Source organism: Helianthus annuus, chromosome 5 (assembly GCF_002127325.2).
Source record: "Helianthus annuus cultivar XRQ/B chromosome 5, HanXRQr2.0-SUNRISE, whole genome shotgun sequence".
Taxonomy (NCBI): Eukaryota; Viridiplantae; Streptophyta; class Magnoliopsida; order Asterales; family Asteraceae; genus Helianthus; species Helianthus annuus.
The window spans coordinates 2,055,542-2,063,189 of record NC_035437.2 but is presented as its reverse complement, the minus strand read 5'-3'; the positions used below and the strand labels follow the sequence as shown (position 1 = coordinate 2,063,189).

Below are 7,648 nucleotides of genomic sequence, written 5' to 3'. Positions count from 1 at the left end.
GTGGCTAGGAATGGCCTTCCTAGAATGAGTGGTACTTCGATGTCTTCTTCCATATCAAGTATGACAAAGTCGGCCGGGAAGACAAAGTCTCCGACTTTCACCAATAGATTTTCGGCGACACCTTGTGGATATTTGATAGACCTATCGGCTAGTTGTATGCTCATTTGTGGGACTTGTTTTACCTCGTCCGAGCCGGTCAAACATTGATGCGGGTATGAGATTGATGCTAGCCCTAAGATCGGCTAGCGCATTGCGTATGGGTGATCCCCCAATGGAACAAGGATGGTGAAGCTTCCGGGGTCGATTTTCTTTTGTGGGAGTTTGTTAAGTAGTACGGCGGAGCATTCTTCACTTAAATTAACTAATTGCAGTGTTTCAATTTTCCGTTTGTGAGTGAGAAAGTCTCTCATAAATTTTGAATATTTAGGCATTTGAGTGAGGACTTCCACAAATGGAAAATTGATGTGCAATTGTTTTAGTAAGTTTACGAATTTTGTGAATTGCCCATCGATCTTTTGGCGAAGTAACCGACCGGGGTAGGGCACCGGGGGGTTCTTAGTAGGTTCGTGATTTGGCGAAGGAGTTGTCTTTTTTTGGGGTGTTGGTGAAGTTGTGGTTTGGTTAGACGGACTCTTTTCAGATGGAGGTAGTGGAGCCTCCTCGGGACCCACGGTACGGTTTCTCAATGTGATGAGATGTACTTGCGCCTTTAGGTTGGTTTCGGTATTACTGGGTAACGCACCTTGTGGTCTCGCGGAGAAATTTTGAGCTAGCTGATTTAGTTGTTTTTCAATGTTTTGAATTCTAGCTTGTTGATTTCTAAAGCTTGATTCCATTTGCTGGAATCGATCCGAGTTTTTCTTTTCGGTGTTGGAGATGAGGCGTGAGATAGTATCTTCAAGCCTCTCTCATCCCCCTTGTTGTTGTTGAGAGAAATTTTGTGACTCATTTCTTGGTTGTTGAAAGTTTGTTCGTTGGTTCTGGTTTTGTTGTTTACTACCATTGCCGGGTTCTCTCCAACCAAGGTTAGGGTGGTTACGCCATCCTTGGTTGTAGGTACCCGTTGGAGGACCTGATGGCCTAGGTCTATTATCAATGTAGTTTACCGTTTCCGTTTGATTATTCATTTCTTTCATACAACTCCAATTTTCATGTGGCCCACCGCACCCTTCACAAGCCATAACCGAGGCCGTTTTCGCCATTTCTATTTTTTTGATTTTTGAATAGAGGGCCTTGATTTGGGCTTGTAAAGAAGTGCTTTTGTCTACCTTATGGGCGCCCGTGGCAATAGATTTTGTGCCTCGAGGAGTGTGCCACTGAAAATTGTTTTAAGCAATTTCCTCAATTTGATTATAAATTTCATTTGGGCGACGATTACCTAGAAGTCCCCCGGAGCTAGAGTCGAGTGATTGTCTTGTGTTGGCAACAACCCATTATAGAAAGTGGATACTTGTTGCCATACCGCAAGACCATGATGAGGGCATTTTCTTAGTAGCTCCTTGAACCTTTCCCAAGTTTCATATAAGGATTCCCCATCCTCTTGTGAGTATGTATTAATTTCAGTCATTAATTTAGCCTATTTAGAAGGAGGGAAATACTTATATAAGAACTTTTGGGCTAGTTCATCCCAAGTGTTTACCGTACCACTTGGGAGGGTGTTAAGCCAAGCCTTAGCTCGGTCTTTCAGTGAAAACAGGAACATTCGGAGGCGGATGGCGTCGTTTGATGCCCCATTGATTCGAAAAGTATCATATATTTCCAAAAAGTTGGTAATATGTAAGTGGGGATCTTCGTCCGCAAGCCCATGGAAAGTTGCGGAGTTTTGGTGCATTTGAATCAAATGCGGCCGAAGTACGAAGTTGTTGGCATCGACATTCGGTGCATTGATAGCGGCGCTGAGATTACCTACCGTGGGCCGTAGGTAATCCATTAGGGTACGTTCATCCGCCATTAGAAGTGGATCCCCCGAAACTTTCTCTTGGATTTTAGCTTTAAGTCGATCTTTTTCTTAGAAAGCGTTCGGGTTCATCTAGAGGTTCTTTTATTCCACTGCGTAGGAAGTTCAGGTGCAGCACCTGGGTTCCAATTCCTGCGATAAAAACAAAAAAGATTGCTGGTCAGAAGTCTCACCACAGCCCCGTGGTCGCTGACCACGGCCCCATGGTCGTGGTTACAGTGATCGTTTTCCGGATCCCAGTTACTGGAGAGTTCAACATGGCCCCGTGCTGCACCAACACGGCCCTGTGGTCACCTCTCTGTATCTCAGAAAACAAAAACTGCCAGTAAGGAGGATGCTGGGCACGACCCGTGTCCGACCGGGCACGGCCCCGTGCTGCAGTCTGCAGAAGCTGAAAAATTTAGAAAAGTCTTAAAAAATAGAAAAATAAGAAAAAGCGATTAGGCCGTTGATTCCTAACTTTCTTAAAATCCTTGTGTCCCCGGCAACGGCGCCAAAAACTTGATGCGTGTTGAGTGTAATATGTTTTTATTTATAATTTAACATTAGTCAAGTTTTAAATTTATAAAACACGATATTCTACTAACACTAAACACACATATGGGCAAGTGCACCCATCGTGAGTGTAGAATAGCGTTGGTAAGATACCGAGTCCGTCCGAGGACACAAGAGCTTTTAGTACCAGTTTATCCTCAACATCTAATCAAATCAAATTTTTTAGAAAAGGTTTTTAAACATGAAAAATAAAACTAAAATGCTGAAAATAAAATAAAATAAAAACAAATAGACAAGATGAATCACTTGGATCCGACTCGCCTTTAATGTAACCTTTGATGATTTCTGCACTTTTGCACTTTTTAAGAGATTATCTTAGTTATAGTAGTAGGCCCCTCTTTTGAAGGTGACGTTACCCTCAACCCAGTGGTTTGAGTCAGCAAGGATACAATCCCAAAGGGTTGAAATTTTTAAAAATAATTAATTAAGTTATAATGTGTAAAATGGTAGGCCCCTCTTTTGAAAGCGACGTTACCCTTGGCTAAGTGGTTTGAGTCAGCAGGGACACAATCCCAAGTAGCCGAGTTAATGTATTAATAGTAGTTTACATATGAGGGGATCAAGCCATTCACACCCCCGCCTTCCAATACCAGTGGGTATTAAAGGGGGTCCTAGTAAGCTTGACCCAGGTCCTTCCAGGATCTATACACTGAACAAAGCAGGAACCTTACTAAACCATTCCCTTAACCCCCGACTAGGTAGCCAACATATCTCTATATAGACCGTAGAGATATGAATGGTGAAAATATTTTACTTTATATAGACAGTAAAGTAATGCCAAGACACCACGGACAAATGATAAAGAAGTTTCACCTTCAACATAAGAAACTAGTTATTAAAGTCATTAATACAAAACCAAATAAAAAGTGTGAAAAGATTAAAAATCAAAAGTATTACATTAAATGCTTGTCTTCACCAAGTGATGTAAGAGACTTAGCCAAACAAGGCCTTTGATTGACAAGAACTCTTACTATCAATCTTGGATCCCGAGACTACTACACACACTCTAAGGTGGATGATGGATGATGGTGGTGGATGTGGGTGTTGTAGTGGTGGTGGTGAAGTGGGAGAGAGGTGGTTTGCCAAGGAATGCCTTTGAAGTGAGCCAAGCACCCCTATTTATAGCCTGAACAGAAGCCCGAACACGGCCCCGTGTCCGCTGGACACGGCCCCGTGGCCATCATCTTTCTCTTTCTTCATTAATTGCAATTGTCTGCATTAGGCTCCACATGCCCCCATGTTCGCTGGGCACGACCCCGTGTGCAGAAGCGTATCTGAACTATCAAGATTTGCAAGATTCTACGAATCTTAGCGTTGACTATGCCTCGTGCTGAGCTGGGCACGCCCCCGTGCTGGGAATAGAAGCTTCTACAACTTTTTCATTTTCTGCAGACACCTGAGCACGCCCCCGTGTCCGCTGGGCACGGGGTCGTGGTCAGCCCTCTGTTTATTGTTTTTTCTTGGGAAGATGCTGTCGAGGGGTCGGGCATGCCACGTTTATTCCTTTTCTTTGTATTTATGTTAGTTTTTGCTGCATATTTGTTCCTTTTGTTCATTTAAGCTCATTTGGTCTTGAAAATACAAAAGGAAGACAAAAGTACACTCTTTCCAAGATTAGTACTAAAAAAGGGTTAGTTTTATGCCTTGTTTGATGTAATTATATGTTGCATTTTACACACATCACTTCATACGTCAAATTGTGAGTGAATATTACAACTCCCATTTTTATATTATTTTACTTGTTTTTTTTGGGGTGGGAAACAATGTAGATGTCTCGTATTAAACAAGGTAACATCAAACTACGTTACTAGGTAGAAATAGAACTTAACAAAAAGAAAACTATTGTTTTAAAAGGAATTGAAAATGTTGACTCAAAATAAAAATGAAATCTGTTTTTTCTTTTTTTAAAAGAAAACGAATTAATATTAAGATAAATAATAAATAAATAAATAAAATATCTCAAAAAATGCCAAAAACCGGCCCCAAACCGGTATCTACGCGGATCGAACTCGAGACCTCTCAGTAACGTGCACCCGTCCCTTCCACTGGGATAAGTGTCTAACCCGTTCATAATCCTGATTCTTAATTCTCTTAAACAAAAATGATAAGTTCCGTAGATTAAAAAAAAAACAACTCCTTATACGGTGCTCATTGATCCATACGCGTCTCCTAGTCCCCAAACACCTTTTCCAGTTTGACTAAAGGGGGAAATAGATCTAAAAAATCAAACACACACACTAAACACCAAAAACAACACACACAAATGCTCTCTCTCGTATACTCGGTCTCTCTCGTATCAATCTATATGCCCCGGATATTCACTAGAGGTTAGTAACACCTTCATCTTTCCTGTGTCTCTTTTTGATTTTTTTTTAAATTTTGGCCGATGGTGGTGTTTGATGGTGGTTATGTGTTTAACGGTGACGGTGGTGGTGTTTAACGGTGGGTACGTGTTTAACGGTGGTTAGGTGTTTGAGGGTGGTGGTGTTTGATGGTGGTTAGGTGTTTCACGGTGGTGGTCTTTGACGGTGGTGGTGTTTAACGGTGGTTAGGGTTTGACGGTGGTTAGGTGTTTGACGGCGGTTAGGTGTTTGACGGTGGTTAGGTGTTTGACGGTGATGGTGTTTAACGGTGGTGATGTTTGAGGGTTGTCTTGGTATAATTGAGGGTGGTTAGGTGTTTGACTGTTGTTTGATGTTTGACAATGATTAGGTGTTTGACGGTGGTTAGGGTTTCACGATGGTTAGGTGTTTCACGGTGGTGGGGTGTTTTACGGTGGTGGCGGGTCGACTGTAGTTGTGGTGGTGGTTGGTTGTGGTGTTGGTGGTGGGTCGGCTGTGGTGGTGATGGTTGGGGGTCGGCTTTGGTGGTGGTGGTGGGGGTCGACTGTGGTGGTGGCGACGGGTCGGGTGTGATGGTGGTGGTGGGTCGGTGTAATGACCCTCGTAGGATCCTTAAGGTAATCCTAAATGCTCCTAAATATACCCCGAATGCGAGAAACGGACCCGAAATACCTTCGTGCTTGGAGAAATCGAGAAAACAAGATTTTTGGTTCGCTCGCGGGCCGCTAAAGGTTAAGCCAAGCTTACGCGGGCCGCGACAGCAATGCAATTACCGGATAACGATCAAGGCCACGTGTCGTTACACGTGTCAAGACCCTCGATGACTCAGCAACCTCCGATCTGATCCAAACTCCCTCGTGGGCCACGTAAAGCTCCTTTCAAGTTTACGCGGGCCGCGACGCGCCCCTTTTTCCACCCTATAAATAAGGAGTTCGAGTTCAGTTGAAAGTTGCTCAATTCTTTTCTTCTTTTAGCTTCTATTATAGAAAAGTAATAGCTCGGGTATTATACTCTAAAACCCGAAACTCTGCCTGTTATTAGGGTAATAACTCTAATCACTGGTACGATACTTTATCCGATCGATTGAAACAGATCCGATGGATGTTTAAGTGCTGCCAGTACTTGGCTATACTTTGTCATTCGTCGTGAGGGTTTTGATCTCGTGATTTTCGTTAAAGTTGAATTGAGTTAATACACTAATGCGAGTTCCGTTGTGTCTAGAAATTTTAACTCATAACCAGGGGGCTGCTAAATTAGAATACTTAACAACTGAGTAAATTTAATAGTTAAGTAAACTTAGTAATTAAATAAACTTAGTCATTAAGTAAACCTACTGAGTAAGTACACTTAGCAGTTAAGCAAGTTAAGTAAATTAATTAATTTGCTAATTAAGTTAAGTAAGATTAATTAATCAGCTAAGTAAGATTAATTAAGCTAAGCAGGATTAATTAATTAATTAATTAAGATTAATTAACCAGCTAATCAAGTTAATCAGTAAATAACCAAAGTCTAATAAAAAGATATACATAAGGTAAATAATATCTAAACAGGTATATATGGGGTAGATATTATCTAAGGAAAGTAATATATAAGGAAGATTTTATCTAGGGAAGGTTTTATCTAGGAAAGATCCACCTGAGGAAGATAACACCTAGGGAAATTCTATATAAGGGTAAGGCTTATCCCCTTACCTATAAATAGGAAGCCTCGGAATTCATTTCCTTTGCTCATTTCTTCTATTCTTCTCTCTATACGTTGGTGTTCTAACCAATAATCACTGATACGATCTTCTGTCCGATCGATTCGGGAACCAACTAACGAATGCCAAAGTGCTGTCTGAATAAGACTATACTTTGTGAATTTCGTTAAGGTTCTAATCCCGTGACCATCGTTAGGTTTGATATGGTTTTACACAAATACGTATTCCACTCTGTTAAACTATATGTTTAACTATCAGAATACTCTCAACTATACACTTACAATCAAACAAGCTGTTTAAATCATCAGAAAGTTTCGAACAATAAAGTATATGCTTAATTATCAGAAGGAGTAGAATCAAGAAGCTTGTTAAATCAATACTGCATACTTATAATGTGAGTCATTCTCTTTTTATTAACAATGTTTTACAATACTCCAATTATTTTCAAATTTATAATTACAGGGATTAAGTCATGGTTATCTTGAATCACTGGCAAGTTGGGTATTGTGCAGATTACTAATTTCTCACGGTTAGCTTCATAAACCTAACGGTGATAATCATCACTACTTGGGTGAAAGGACCCAATAGTGGTATGACCATCGTCACCAGGGTGTGATACGGCGCCAGATAAAAATAAGATAGAAGCCATTGTAATCGCTCTTATGCTGTAATTTATAACAATGTGTCTTTTTGGTACAAAAATGAATGAACTCACTAGTATTTCCTGCTGACCAAATGTTTTTAAAACGCGTTTCAGGTAATTACAGTAGATCGGAATGAGAGCTGGATACGGCACCAAAAGGCTTACAGAAGTGGCTTAATTTATCAATTAAATTAAATTAAGAAAAGTTGTTTTATGTATTCGGGTTTATCCCATATTAAAGCTATCTTTCAAAACATGGTTTTATCCCATCTATTTAATAAATAAAATCTGGTGTTTTCTAAACTCTGATATTTTTCCTAACTCACGGTCCTGATGAAATTTCCGTTGCACTACTTTTCTAAATAACCACCGGTACCACTTGACTGTTCGCGGCTCCCAATTTCGTCCAGGGTGGGGTCAGGGGTCGTGACAGTCGGCTATAAAATTGGTTT

The 7,648-nt window shown here is 40.8% G+C and overlaps 1 non-coding gene across 1 annotated transcript; it reads left to right on the top strand.

Annotated features, from left to right (window-relative positions):
• The first annotated feature begins 1,466 nt into the window (after positions 1-1,466).
• Positions 1,467-1,573, top strand: LOC118492599. The gene has a single exon (XR_004894605.1). It is a non-coding gene; the product is annotated as a small nucleolar RNA R71 (small nucleolar RNA).
• The last annotated feature ends 6,075 nt before the right edge of the window (positions 1,574-7,648 follow it).